Source organism: Ammospiza caudacuta, chromosome 3 (assembly GCF_027887145.1).
Source record: "Ammospiza caudacuta isolate bAmmCau1 chromosome 3, bAmmCau1.pri, whole genome shotgun sequence".
In the NCBI taxonomy this organism is placed as follows: domain Eukaryota; kingdom Metazoa; phylum Chordata; class Aves; order Passeriformes; family Passerellidae; genus Ammospiza; species Ammospiza caudacuta.
The window spans coordinates 7,120,015-7,133,838 of NC_080595.1; positions in this window are offsets into that span (position 1 = coordinate 7,120,015).

Sequence of the window (13,824 nt, forward strand, 5' to 3'; positions counted from 1 at the left end):
TGAGGACCAGGATTAGGAGAGCTGACTGCTGTCTGTGTTCCCCACTGCCTCACCCTGTACCCCCCTGTTTTACCCCAGCAGCCTCCTGATGTGGGGGACTCATCATCTGGGCACCAGGCTGGAATGTCACTGCTGAGGGGACACTCCTTAAACACCAGAGTGAACACTGTAGGGTCAGATAAACCTGGGGAACAAGGATTGCCCTGTGGGGAGGGCAAAGCAAGCACTTGCAGGATGCTCAGCATGGAAAACACTGCCAGGGAAAGGTGCCTTCGGAAACACATGCTTGGTGTAAGGGTCTCCATGGGGATTGATCCCATCCAAGACATCCAAGTGAGGTATTTCAGGTGAAGACTGTCATCACCAGGCTCCTCCTCTTGTCATTGAAAGGCTCAATTTACCCTGTAGAGAGTGAAGGGTAGCACTGCTCCAGCTTCTCCCTGCAGTGCTCGAGCCCTGACCCCATCAGAGCCCTCCAGGAGCCCTTCAGGTGCTTTCACCAAATGAAATTTTTCCCCTTCCTACACAGATTGCAGCTTAATCAATACAGCCTAAAGACAGAGAGCCTGCAGCTGCTTTCTGTGCTGCTGGCTTTGGCCAGAAGCAGAACAGCTCTGTGTTATAAACTCTGTGCTCCCACAAGCCTGGAAGGGGAAAAGAAATAAAATCCAAGTGCAGGGAGATGAGGCCTGCCCATAAAACAGAGCACACAGCACTAGCAGTGCAATTGAAGGGCCTCCAGGGCTTCCTTCTGATCCAGGGGATACTTTGGAACAGAATACCAAATATCCAGTGGCCTGGCCTTGGCTTCATGTCAAGGAGAGATTGATTAGTGCAGGAGTGGTGGTGAGCTGTGGGCATTTGAGAATCCCCAGAACTTCATGTCAGCCTTCAGCCAGTGCTAATCAGGATCTGATTTAAGGTTCAAGATTTCCTTTAGGCAAAGTTTTATTTGACCTTTAAGCATCCTTTCCCAAGTTATGTGTTCCTTTCAGCCATTTTCTTACCAGTCCAAGCACAAAAGATCTCTCCAGCTGGACAAGAGTGTCAGGATATTTTCTTTCCTTTTTCTGTCTGGCTTGCAGCCTCCTCTGTCTTGTAGCAAAGGCAACTTTCCCTTTTATGCTCCCTGCACCAGATGGATGAATTAGACTTGCTTTTGCCCATTTGCTGGCAACTGTTCTGCAAGATCTCAGGCACTTGATATTAACTGAATTATTATCAGTTAATAACAGCTTTCTGTGCAGTGTAAACTGATATGCTAAGGAAGAGTGGGCCTAATAGTCAAGCGTTTTCTAGATTACTCTTCCATTTGCTAAAAGCAAGCAATTGCTGCTTAAAAAAAAAGAATAAAAAAAGGAAAGACAGATTTCATCTTGCTGTGCAAGATGTGCATTTCAGCAGCTGCAGGTTTCTCAGAAGGCTTTTTGGAGTTAATCAGCAAAAAGGGCAAAGGGCAGGCAAAATCTGGGCTGGGAGATTTTCTGGGTGGATTTTCAAGTCCATTAATAACAGCTCAGTGCCTGGCAGGGTGGGGGAGCAGAGCAGATGTGGGGGGAAAGGCAGAAGAGCTGAGCTGCTGGGGGGAGTGCTGTGCTGCTCTGTGATGGCTGAGAGCGCAGAGCAGTCCAGCTTCCTTCCACAATGGCAAAACCACAGCACAAACATGCAGAGCAGTCCAGTGTCACAGACGTCTTTTATGGAAAATTCTTTCCTTAGGATTTTTCCACCTGAGAAGCTGAAAGGCCTCAGGAACAAAATGCAAACATTGATTATCTGCTGCTGTGGAATGCAACAGGTGCATCTGTGATTGGCCCTTGTTGGATATTTGTAATTAATGGCCAATCACAGTGAGCTGGCTCAGACAGAGAGAGTCCGAGCCACAAGCCTTTGTTATCATTCTTTGTTATTCTTAGCTTAGCTGGCCTTCTGAGGTGAAAACTTTTCTTCTATTCTTTTAGTATAGTTTTAATATAATATATATAATAAAATAATAAATCAAGCCTTCTGAAATATGGAGTCAGATCCTCTTCTCTTCCTTCAACATAGGACCCCTGTGAACACAGTCACAGTCCAGCTTCCTTCCACATTGGTGAAACCACAGCACTGGCACAAAGCACCCAGCAGCCACTGCAGGAGGATGAAATGAGTCCTGTGGTGTGTCCTGCCCCTGGAGCCCCTCTCCTGCACAGATCTCCTGGCTCCTCACTCTGCCGTGGCACGGCCTGGGAGGTTTTCCTGCCCTGTTTTCATGTTCTCTTTGCTGCCTCTCTGAGGAACAGGGCACTTGGACCTTTGCTTCTTTCCCCACACCTGGCTGGGGGATCGAGAGGTGCCTGTGCCAGGAGGAGAGGTATGTGTTGAAGCTGAGGGTCATTGGGAGAGGTTTCCTGACCTGTCAATGGCACATTTCTGTCTGGGAATGGCAGGAAGAGAAGCTCCTCTCCATCCCTGTGTCCTGCCCCTGCCTTGCAGCTCCCACTCCCTTCAGTCAGCTGCTGCTCTCAAGCCACAAATTCTGCCACAGAGCTTAAATCGTGAGGTCTGTGCCTGGCTCTTGCTCTGGTGTTTGTGTTGTCAGAGGAATCTGAGATGTTGCTCCAGGCTGACTCCTTTTCTTTTCCATGGGTCAGGAAGCCTCCCCTCTGCATTACCAGGGCTGGCACCCCCGTGTTCCACCCCTCAGTGCCTCCCCTTAGCTCTGTGCTGCTGGCAGGGGCTGGGAGGATGTTTTCTTAGTTTTGCAGCACCAAAGCACAAGGAGCAGATGGGCTGAGCCTGTTGCTGAGTCTGCTTCCTTCCCTCTCAGCACATTTGGCAAAGGGGAGGAGATGCTGGAAGCTTGGACTTGTGCTGGGGCCAGAGCCTGGCATCAGGCTGGTGCTTGCTGCAGGAACACAGCTGAGCCTGCAGGGTGGGCTCAGCCCCATGGGTCACACATGAGAGCCTGCAGAGCTACACAGATCTGGTTCTGGCTCCCAGGGAGGGGTTTGTCAGGGTGAGATCCCTCTTTTCTTGCTCACACCACTGCCCACAGGGGTTATGGGCCATGCTACAGCAGCTCAGGTGGGCAAGCAGAACTTTGAGGTACCCAGAGGTGGTACCACATTGTGGTGGTGTTCACAGGGGTCCCAGGATGAGGGAAGAGACACCAAGTTTCAGAAGGCTTGATTTATTATTTTATGATATATATTATATTAAAACTATACTAAAAGAATAGAAGAATGGATTTCCTCAGAAGGCCAGCTAAGAATAGAATAAGAAGGAATGATAACAAAGGCTTGTGGCTCAGCTCTCTGTCTGAGCCAGCTGACTGTGATTGGCCATTAATTAGAAACAACTCTCTGAGACCAATCACAGATGCACCTGTTGCATTCCACAGCAGCAGATAACCATTGTTTACATTTTGTTCCTGAGGCCTTTCAGCTTCTCAGGAGGAAAAATCCTAAGGAAAGGATTTTTCATGAAAAGATGTCTGCAACAGTTTGGGGTATTTATTTTATTCTTATGGTTGTCCAAGGAAGGTGAGAAATTAAGTATATTTTGGTGGCTCCACAGCTAGCCTGGATGATGTTGTGTTTCATGCCTGTCAGATTCAGGCATTTTGTTAAAATTAGAGATGATGGATTTACGGCCCAGAAGGGACTGCTCCAGCAGGCCAGACTTCTCTCTGTGATTTCAGCTTCTCTAGTCCTCTTCTACTCCCTTGGTGTTCTCCCCTCTGGTGACAGGGCTTTTCAGGCACAGCTCTAACACAGACAAACGGGAGCAGAAGCCCAAAGGTTTCTGTTTTGTGCAGAATTGACCATGGCCACTGTGACAGAAGCAGGCCCTGGGTGCTGCTCCCTTCAGGCCCAGAGAGCTGCCTCAGCACCTGCCCTTCCTTCTCTCCATGGGCATGGCTCAGGACAGAAAAACAAATATTTGAATGTTTGAGAGGGAAATGAGGACAGGGACAAACATCTCCAGTGTTCTTTTAAAGGAGACAAATTGACCTGTAGCACGAAGGGTTTTTCTAGAGTGTCAAACTGGGATCAGAGCACCATTCCTATTGCTCATTTCCAGCATGCTCTCTTCCTTCTTGGGCAGAGTTTGGTTTTCCTCCCTTCCTCCCTTAGCAAAGTCTGTATCTCAGCACGTCATCTCTCCTTGCCAGGGCTCTTTCCCAGGCTTTTCTGCTTCACTTTGCACTCTTCCAAGGGCAGCCCCAGTGCTTGACTCAGCTATTGTCCAGCTGGGTGAGATGAGATATCAGGCAGAAGCTGAGGTGTCTGAAGTGGCCAGGCTGCACAAAAGTGTTGCTCCTTTGCAGGTTACAAAACCCCAGATTGCTGTGCCTCTACATTTATTTATTATTTTTTTTAAAGCACCGTTTCTACCACAATTCCACGGGCTAAGTAAGAAACTGATTAAAATGTACCAAACAGTATCATCTTTAGTGCTTTGAAAAATCCCTGCAGCTGGTGGGTGGCTGTGGGGGAGGGAGTGATTGATGCAAAATGTCCCCTCTCCCCAGGAGATCTTTCTCCCCCACACCCAGAATCCTGCTCCTTCCCTCTTATATAACTTTGTCATCTCCCCTAGCAAGGGTGCAGCTGATTTGTCACCTGGGGAAGCTCAGCCAGGAGCTGGAGCAAGGGACAGAGGCTTGGGGGGTTCTGATTTCTGTCCCTGGCGTGCAGGGGGCTCTTGGCTCCAGTTTCCCTCTTTGCCAAGGAGATCCTGTTGGTTTCTGCCTGGCTCATCTGGTGGGGGATGGATGAAGCGTGTGTGTTGACAGAAATGCTTTGAGATGCTTTGATGGAATGTGTTAATTTATTAATGGAATCTTCTCTAATCGTCACATTTCTTTGCATTAACTAAGGAAAATGCTTTGTGGGGGTGCAGTGTGGAGCTCAGCAAGCAGAACCTGACCCTGAGGCAGCCCTCCCAGATGTGTGCAGAAAGGCACTGCTGGAGTGACAGGGACAGAGCTCTGCTGGTGCTGCTCCCTGCCAGGCTGCCCTGGCACCCAGGACACATCCCAGCACGTGGGATGGGCTTGGAAAGGGTGGGTATTTTTAGGGAGAAGGAATTTTGGCAACATGGACAAAACAAATCTCAGCTGAGGGGAAACACGGAGAGATGCCTAACGTGTGCACGCGTGATGATGCTTGTGTGTTATTTTGGGAGGAAGCTCATCTGCCTGTGCCCTGAAGCACATGGCAGTGCTCCTGAGCCCTGCCAGCCCCAGCTGAGCTGGGACACTCTTATCCACTCCCAAACACCACAGATGTTGTGCCTGTACTCTTGGCTCAGGGGGGCTAAGGGAGTTGGTCAGCCCAAACCCGTTTACAAAACGTTTTGCATCCATGTGGCAGCAGTGGGAATGTCACATTCCTGGCACCACTGCCATGTGTCTGGGATATGACCAGAAAAGGAAAGGCTGCTGCCCTGCCAGAGTGTGGAGGGAGAGAGTGAGAGCAGCCACTGTGTGTGCAGCAATGGGGAGGCAGAGGTGATTTTTGCCTGCTCTACACTCTCAGTGCAACACCACTGAATTAATCTGCTGAGCTTTAATGTTTAAATCCTGGTATTTTTGTGTATTAAATCAGGAGGAGCAGTCCTTGAGGCAGGAGCAGGGACTGTCTGTGCTCCTGCAGCACCCAGGCTGGGCAGCTGCTGCATTCAGCTAGCAGCAACAACCATCATTAGGTTTAATTAGTGATCAATGTGTCATTTCAGCTAATGTGAGAGAGTTTACCAGGCAGACTGTATTGGATTTTCTGGGAACAATGCAAGGAATAGGAATATTTCAAGAATTGATTCTGCTCCTAGGCCAGGCTTATCTTCATGGTGTGATGTGCCTACAGCATTGGAGCTCAGCCTTTGTGCAGGGTCAGAGGGGAGGCTTTGGTCCCTGGTGTGGTATTTCCAGGGTTCTCTGTGACAGGAAAGTGTGATGAATCTGACTCTCATGTTCTTAAAAGGCTAATTCATTATTATATTATATTTGTTATTATATTATATTATATTATATTATATTATATTATATTATATTATATTATATTATATTATATTATATTTTTTTGAAAGGATACAGACAGATGGCTTAACAAGATACTAATGAAACCTCGTGACCCCTTCCAGAGTCCCAACACAGCCTGGCACTGATTCTTAACACAACACATATAATATTAATTTTAATATTTGCAAAAAGCCAATCATAAAATGTGCATTTTTCACATCCTGAGAGTGGGAAACATGCAGATCTGCACAGAGGCAGCCACAGGCATGATGAGGTTCATGGCTGCCACTGCAGTCACGTTTTCAGACCTGGTAGCTCACCCTGGGACCCAGGAGCTGTGTGATGTGTTGGAGGAAATCCCAAGCAGGGCCAAGGCAGCCCCACTCACTCTGGCAGCAGCAGCATGTCTGCTGAAGTCACACTCAGGCAGTATTTTTAATGTTGCTTGAAAGAACTGCCAGCTCCTCTGCTGCTGAAAATTGGGGCTATTTTTAGCAATTAGCTGTATTCAAATGTTCCTTCCACGATCTGCACAGGCAGTAAAATGGTTTAGTAGATTACCAGATATTCCCCTAGATAAAAGCAGTGTTTGCTGTGTTAAAAAAAAAAAGCAAAATGATAACTCAGATGGAAATCTGCACACTTCACAGTACCCATTCACACTGAGGCAGGGTTGGGAAAGGGATATGGCTTTGGGGATTCCTGTTAACATTTGTGTGCCCCCATTCTGACAAAAACTTGACTATTCAGCTGTGCTGCCTGGCTCCTGGTAGTGCTTTGCATTACTACAGCTTCTTTCAGCTCACAACCTCAGACCTTTCCCTCAGTAAGGTGGAGGTGGACAAGATAATCAGTAGGTGAGTGGGATCTATTCCCATCTTGCTGTTGAATGTAATCCTCAAAAAAGGATTTTTGACTTTCCTGCCATGTGGCAGTCCTGTGCCTTTCTATAAACTGTATTGTGATGTTAATAATAAGCCTAATAAGTGGTTAAGAAGACTGTTTCTCAAACAGGTCTTACATCAGCCATCAGGCTGCCATGGGGTGGCAGGAGATGGCTCAGATCTGGAGATTGCATGGACTGCTATGGAACGGGAGCAGTGCCTCCGATGGCCCTGATTCTGCAATACTGGAATTGCTTTTTCTCAAAGCATGTACTTACACTTGAAGTCTGCAGTTGGGGAGTTTAAGCAGACACACAAAATTAAACAAGTGTTCAACAGATTTGTTACAATTTTAAGCCCTCTGTTTCAGAGGGCCTGGCATTCAGTGCTGCAATGCAATTTAAATGCCTCTTGCTTGATCTGTAAAGCTGGAGAATTTTATTTAGCTGGGGAAAAATGTAAAACATTGATCGCATGCATTTGGCAGCTTTCCCTGACTTTGGACAGGGGAGAGCCACAGGCCTGCCAGATTTCTTTGAGAGGAGCCTGAGGATGCTGGAGGTTGTGGGTGCTGGAGGCAGCTCTCCCATCACTTGGAGTTTTTCAGGAAGGACTGGATAGAAAAAGCTCCTTTCAGTTATAAAATCACCTGTGGAATAGGTTCAAATCCTTTCTTCTGCAGGGTAGGAAAGGGAGGCATAGTCTGCCTTTTATTTCTCTTGCTGAGAATCTCTGTGAGTCAAGATTTCCTTTGCAAGCCAATATGGAAACTTTAATGCCTGACATTAAATATTCTTTTTAAAGCTGTGCTGAACTGAGAGAAAAAAAAAAAAAAAAGTTAATTAGAGCTTCTTGCAAAGGAAATAAAAATGTATATTAGTTAAAGTAGTGACATTTCCTTTTGATAGAAAGCTGGTGTTTCCAAGAGTCTGAGATAAAGGCTAATAGGCAGGCTAATCAAAGAACACAGGAACAAGTCCTTATGCAATACCTCTCCCTTCTGTTCAGTACAAATCCATTTGATCTTTGCCATTAAGCAAGGGAATTTAACTTCATGTCACCAAAAAAAAAAAAAAAATTAAAAAAAAATCCGAGAGTAGAAGAGAAGAATTGTGTCCAGGCCAAAAGCTTTCTGTCTGGGTGTCTTGGTTTGGAAAGACAGGTGTCTGCTAAGGAAGGCAGGAACCTCCCCTGAAATGGAAAATGTAAAGCCCCTCCCTCTGAATTGTTATAAATTTGAAATTAAGGGGCTCTCGGGCAAAAATATGGGAGAAAGAATCACAGTTCTTTATTAGGCAAGAAAATAAAAAGATAAAATAAACAATGCAGTAAACCAAAACAACACTGACAGAGTCAGAACCCAACCTGACACCCTGTGGGTCAGGGTGTTGGCAGCAGTCCCATTGGAATTGTGGCTGCAGCCCTCCTGGAGTGCCAGGTATGGTTCTGCTGGAGCAGGGATCCTGTAGAAAGGCACAGTCTTCCTCTGAAGATCCAGTGGAAGCAAAGGCAGCTGCTGCTCCTCTGGGGAATCCAGTGGAGAAGCTGTGCTGGTGTTCCAGAATCTCCAGATTATATCCAGGTAGGAATGCTTGGCTCCTCCCCCTGGGTGGAGCATCTCCCAATGGGATGCTGTAGTTCTTATCAGTCATGCAGTGACACTCAACAAGGTGGCAAATAGAATACAACTTTCTTGGCAATCCAGGACACTGGTCTGACAGGCATCTTTCTCCACAGTCAGGTTGCAGTGGGATGTGGAGCTTGTTTTGGCCTGCTGTAAAACCAGCCACCAGCCATAAATGCAGGTCTCAGATCTTGAGGATCTCTCCGAACTCAAGGAAGTACTGGAGCCTGAACTCCAGACTCCAATATATGTCTAGGATGTGGGGAAGTGCTGCTCTGCAGCCCAGCTCTGGATCTTACATTGTCCTTCATGGTTTTCTTTTTCCTATGTTTCTCTTCTGTTCCTTTTCACCCTCCTCCTGTTTATCGTCTTCCTTATCTGCTGCTTTGTTTCTCTGCAGCATCTTGCTCTTCATATGACCAACACCAAAACCCCTGCTTCTAAAAGCCAGAGGTGATAATTTCTCACTCCCAAAAGCATTGCATCTGCCATAGGAGGAATGCTGCCCTGGAACTCAGTTTTGTTGTCAAGATTCACCAACTGGAGAAGCAGGAGCTTTTGTTTTGATGCAACCAGTGGTGCTTTGATTACCCACAGAGCACAGCATCCGTAGGTAGAGTGTGAAAAATGTGTATTTTATGATTGGCTTTTTGCGAATATTAAATATTATATGTATTATGTTAGAAAGTTATGCTATGTTAATTTTTTCAAGTAGTGTGTTAAATATAGTTTTAGGTTATAACATAATGTTAAAATAGAAACTATGCTATGTAAGATGCTTTTTAACTAGCTCAAGAAAGAGCTGAGATAATCAAGAAATCCTTTGCACAGAGATAACAGCAACAAGACACTGAGATCCCAAAGAGAAGAATTATTGCCTCCTTATTGGGAAGACCCATTCTCCTTGCAGACTCCATGGAATCTGACCATGATTTTCAAGACGAAGGGGGAAAGTTGACAATAACTGGAAAACACCCTTTGGTTGAAAAGAATTTTTGAATCTTGTATGAGATATTTGAATATGCAAAAGGCTATTGCTTTAAGAGTTAAACCTTTGTTAGTGACCATGCTTTCAAGAGGAAAGCATCCAAACATTCATCATTCTCTACTTTTTTATTGTCCTAACTCTGATTGTCCAAATTCTTATTGCTCTAATTATATTACTATTTTTATAACCATTTTATTACTGTTAAACTTATAAAATTTTAAAACAAGTGATAGGTGGTTTTCACAAGAGCATCAGGGCAGGGGTCAGGCTCAGAAGGGCAGAACCATGCTTTCTGCAAGTGTGGGGGTTTTTTTGGAAGTTCTTAGAAGATTGGAGTTCTGCTGCTTGTAAAGCAAGCTGAATAAGCTGCTTTCAATGGGCTTTCCTCCTCACTCAAAAATGAAATGTCCAAAGAAGCATTTGGGAACTTCTGGGGTTGTATCAGGCAGTCCAGTTCCTTCATGGAATGCTGCTCTGATTCTCAGTTCAGGCAATTTCTGTTTCAAATACCCGGCGGATTTTCTTTTCTAATTACACTAATTAGCCTCAATTGAGAATAAAGAATCTGATGCTTCATGTCTGGCACTGCATGTTCCTTGACAGAAGAGAGACAAGCTGGTGTTTGTGTCTTTGCTCACGAAGAAGAAAAGTTTGAGCAGGTTTTGAAGCCCAGAGTGAAAACAGGTTTTTCTGCAAAAGTCACTGGAAGTCAGAAAAGCCACCCAGAACAGCTGAGGCCACCAGGAGGGAAGTGAAGGGAAACGTTTGCAATTTCAGCTTCCCTTCAGGAAATGCCACCTTTGTGCACCTTTGGGCTTCCTGATTTTAGCTACAAAAAGGGATGGTGTGAAGCACTTTGCACACATCTTTGTCAGACTCCACCACTATGCATGTGCTGAGCTTGAAAATTGAGGCACCCACCCCTGCTTGCATTCACTGAGTCTGCTGGACATTTTGCCATGCACATTAGTGTGAAGTCTAGTCTCATGTTGGTTCTCTTTCCTAAAAACTGATATTACAAAATGATGGACAGCCTCAAATTCCATTAAGCTCAATGCATGTGCTCAGCTACTGATAGGATTTGATCTCTAGGCTTATATGTGGTTTATGTCTCTTTCTCCTTGGTTGCATATCAAATGCCATATTACCCCCTCTGTTCTTCACCAGGAACACAAGAATTGCTGCTCCATTAAAAAAAAAAAAAAAAAAAAAAAGAAGTGGAAATGATTACTTTTTTTTCCCCATGTGCTGCTAAGAGGCTGCATAACAGAGTCACAGGCTGGGGTGAATGGAAAGGGACCACTGCTGGCCTCTGCTCAAATCCAGTCCAGCAGCAGCAGGATTCTTAGGGCCTCATTCAGCTGAATTTTGAATTATCTCCAAGGATGGAGATCCCACAGCCTCTCTGTTCAATTGGCTTCATCACACTCATGGTAATCCTTTTTTCCTCCTATCAAAACCACAACCTCTTTTTTGTTTTAAATCTATCACCATTCATCCTTCTGCTGTGCACTTCTCCAAAGGGTCTGGCTCCATCTTCTCTAAACACTCCCAATTAACAGAGTTTGTGTCACATGAAGAAAAAGAGATGGGCAGAGTTGCAGGATGCATATCCAGACTGAGAGTTCAGATATTGTGACTCCAGCTGAGTGAGTCTGAGCTGCTGGCTCAGATCATTGGTTCACTGAGGATCAAAAATGTACAAAAATAATGTTTGATCTGAGAGTCAAACATGGCTCACAGCTTTGCACAGATCAGTGAATTCAGACCAGGTTTGTCACTGGGAGGAGCCAAAGGGAAACCTCTCCAGACAGATTTCCAAATCAATTGTCCAAATTCCTTGTGAAAAACCCTCTAAATGCGCCTACACTTTGTGGTGGTCATGACTGAGATGTCCCTTTGTCCTTCCAGGTGAATTTGACATGTGATGTTAACTGCTGATCCCCTGAGGAATGCAGATCCCCTTGAGGACTGGCAGGTGTGACAAATCAAAGCCAAATCCAGAATAAAGGCTGGAATTCTGTCACTGTGCTCTGGATTTGGCTGCCTGCTTTGGTCACCTGATGGCAGCAGTGTGGGATCATGAGAGTGATGTCCATGAAACAGGAACCCTTAAGGAGCTGTGAGTAAGGGGATCTGAGCTCTGGAGTTTCTGAAGAGCTGCAGTCAGTCTGTTCTCCTGCTGGTGCTCACACTTTGGGTGCTGGAGTCACCTTGATAAATAGTGTGTGATGCGCAGCTGGGAAGGAAATGTGTGCTTGGTGTCAGGTTTAGGGAGCCAACAGACTTGTTAAGTGTGTGTTTGACTCCAGACAGGCAGAGCAGCCTTGAGCAAGCTCAGAAACATTGCTGCATCAGGACTAGGGCCTGTTTCAGCAGCTGGAAGTTCAGTCAGAGCTTTCCTGACACCTCAGAAACTCTGATCTCTGAGGTGTCAGCAGGCCAAAAATTGAGAAGCAGTATGAAAACTCTGCCTCATGAAAGCTGGTAGAAACCAAAGTGTTCCTATACATTTATTTTCCTTTTTTCTACTTTGTCCTGAGAAGCATACAGTGGCACACTCTGGCCCATTTTGATTCCTGGGGATGTAAATAGAAATATGAGTCATGATAACTCATTAACACTAGTTGCAGAACAATTAAGCTAAACAGTATTTTCTTTTGGGAGAGCCACAACTATTTCATGCCCTAGTTAATTGATTTTGATATGCTTTCCCTTGGCTAGGAAATGCAAGTTCCTTGATCCCCATTCCCTGCTGGTTTTGGTCACTGAACTCATGATGTTTGAAAAGGAGATAATGAAAATGATCACATCCCGTTTATTCCTAGAGGCTCTCAGTTCCGTGGGGGGTCTGAGCATTCCTTGCCATCAGCAGTAACGATGGTGGCTCTCACTTAATGAGCAGCCACTGGCATAGGCAGGCACAGAACAACAAATCAGCAGCCACACTTGCAGCCTCGATAGAGGGAAGACCACAGGACTCCAGGATCTCTCCCAGAGGCCATTGATTTGCTGGCTCTTCAGTGAAATTGATGATTGCTGGTGCCCGCAGTCAGCTGGCACTGCAAAGGAGGGCGGCCCTTTCCAAAGGCAGTTTGTGAAGTGAAACTCTAGAGCGTGGCATCAGCGCAGGAGGCTGAGAATAGCAACGAGGCCTCTGCCAAAGCTGGCCCTGGGGCAGGTGAGAATCACTCCCGTATCCAGGCAGAGCTAAAGCAGGGATGAGACAGCACCTGTAGGCAGGAGCTGCTGAGCAAACTTTGGGAAATGCCAAAGGTGATTTCTCTGCAGCAGCAGCACCAGTGCATGGAGGAGGGCAAGAGCTGCTCGTCCCCTGCATCTCCCTCCACAGCACTGCACCATGGCCAGCAGGGCTGGGGGAAGTCAGGGACTGTGATGGTGTTCGTGGGGTTCTTGGATGAGGGAAGAGACGAGAATGCTGACTCCATGTTTCAGAAGGCTTGATTTATTATTTTATTATATCTATTACATTAAAACTATACTAAAATAATAGAAAAGAAGGTTTCACTAGAAGTCTAGCTAAGAATAGAATAGGAAAGAATGATAACAAAGGTTTGTGGCTCAGCTCTCTGTCTGAGCCAGCTGTGATTGGCCATTAATTACAAACAGCTCTATGAGACCAATCACGGATGCACCTGTTGCATTCCACAGCAGCAGATAATCAATGTTTACATTTTGTTCCTGAGGCCTTTCAGCTTCTCAGGAGGAAAAAATCCTAAGGAAAGGATTTTTCATGAAAAGATGTCTGTGACAAGGGACATCTAAGCTCCCTGTAGGTTATTGAAAGTTGATTGTACCTAAAATTAGCTGCCAGCAGCTGCCAGAATGTGTGCCAGGCCCTCCCCAGGTTGGTGCCTGGTCTCAGCAGGGATGTTCCCCCTCTCAGCACCCCCAGCTCTGCCTGCCTGGGACCTCAGCAAAGAGCTCCATCCCCTCCTACCCCCAGCAAGAGGTCAGTGTGCCCAGAAATAAGATTTTTTTATCAGTGGCAATACTGGCCTTGTACTGCCCTTGTGCAGCTTTTCTCTGGGTGAAAAGAGGACTCAGTTTTCCAGCACTGTTAATCCTCTGTAAAGTTCACTTGGTAGCTGGAGAGTTTACTGAAAACAAACATCTTCCTCTGAAATGTGTTGCCTTTGGCCAGGCTGATGTGTTTATCAAACAGCTTTTATCATTGCTTGCTTTATTTTCTGCCATCTATTACCAGTGCCCTGAGTGCTTTTGCTCTGTGGTGTTTTCTGCATAGTTTTATTTGCATAGTGCAAATAAAATTAATCTGATTGTAGCTTGTTTGCTCTAA